Raw genomic sequence first — 493 nt, 5'->3', positions numbered from 1 at the left:
GTGGCATCTTGAAATCTATCAGACAGCTTTGAAGGCAAGAAGTTGAAAGAGGACATTAAAGTCATACTCATATTAGGCTACAGATTTTTTTTTTTTTTTCTTCTCTCCCTCCTTTCGCATTTCTGCGATTATAGACTACAGTATCCAGTCTAGTTTTAGTTGTTTGGTGTTTGTTTATTTTTTCTTTCTTTCTTTCTTTTTTTTTTTTGTTTTGCTCTTACTGTTTTGCTGTTTGATGCTCCCCCTTCTACCTCTGGGGACTCTTTCTTTCCCTATATAACCCAAGAAGAGACAGCAACTGCTGCCTTATAGTCAAGCTAAAATCACAATTTATAAAACACCAAAATCTAGGCAAAAACCAATATCAACTGCCATATAACAGGGAGTCAGACAACACCTATGAAAGTTACTCTGAGTTAAGCAATAAGAAGAGTGAAAAGTGAAGCCCACATCCTGATCACATCTCCCTGGAAGCAATTAGAAAGCATAAAAA

The sequence above is a fragment of the Chrysochloris asiatica genome, unplaced genomic scaffold (assembly GCF_000296735.1).
Source record: "Chrysochloris asiatica unplaced genomic scaffold, ChrAsi1.0 scaffold00287, whole genome shotgun sequence".
Classification (NCBI taxonomy): domain Eukaryota; kingdom Metazoa; phylum Chordata; class Mammalia; order Afrosoricida; family Chrysochloridae; genus Chrysochloris; species Chrysochloris asiatica.
The sequence above is the reverse complement of the archived record's forward strand: the minus strand, read 5'-3'. Positions refer to the sequence as shown.